The 297-nt window shown below is 59.6% G+C and overlaps 1 protein-coding gene across 1 annotated transcript in view; it reads right to left on the bottom strand.

Moving 5' to 3' along the window:
• The window catches only part of CUL4A (cullin 4A), a gene marked incomplete at its 5' end in the record, with an annotated part of 31,429 nt that overhangs the window by 17,592 nt on the left and 13,540 nt on the right, over nt 1-297 (bottom strand).

Genomic DNA, 297 nt, shown 5'->3' with positions numbered 1-297 from the left:
ACTGTCGGCGGCGGGCGCTCAGCTGTGAGTACTGCCGGCGGCGAGTACTCAGCTGTGAGTTAGTACTACCAGTGGTGAGCGCTCAGCTGTGAGTACTGCCGACAGCAGGCGCTCAGCTATAAGTACTACCAGTGGTGGGCGCTCAGCTGTGAGTACTGCCGATAGCAGGCGCTCAGCTGTAAGTACTACCAGCGGTGGGCGCTCAACTGTGAGTGAGTACTGCCGGTTGAGTGCTCAGCTGTGAGTTAGTACTTCCGGCGGCGAGTGCTCAGCTGTGAGTGAGTACTGCCGGTGGGT

The sequence above is a fragment of the Tupaia chinensis genome, unplaced genomic scaffold (genome assembly GCF_000334495.1).
Source record: "Tupaia chinensis unplaced genomic scaffold, TupChi_1.0 Scaffold000644_1, whole genome shotgun sequence".
NCBI classification, from domain to species: Eukaryota; Metazoa; Chordata; class Mammalia; order Scandentia; family Tupaiidae; genus Tupaia; species Tupaia belangeri.
This window is presented reverse-complemented; position numbering and strand designations above follow the sequence as displayed.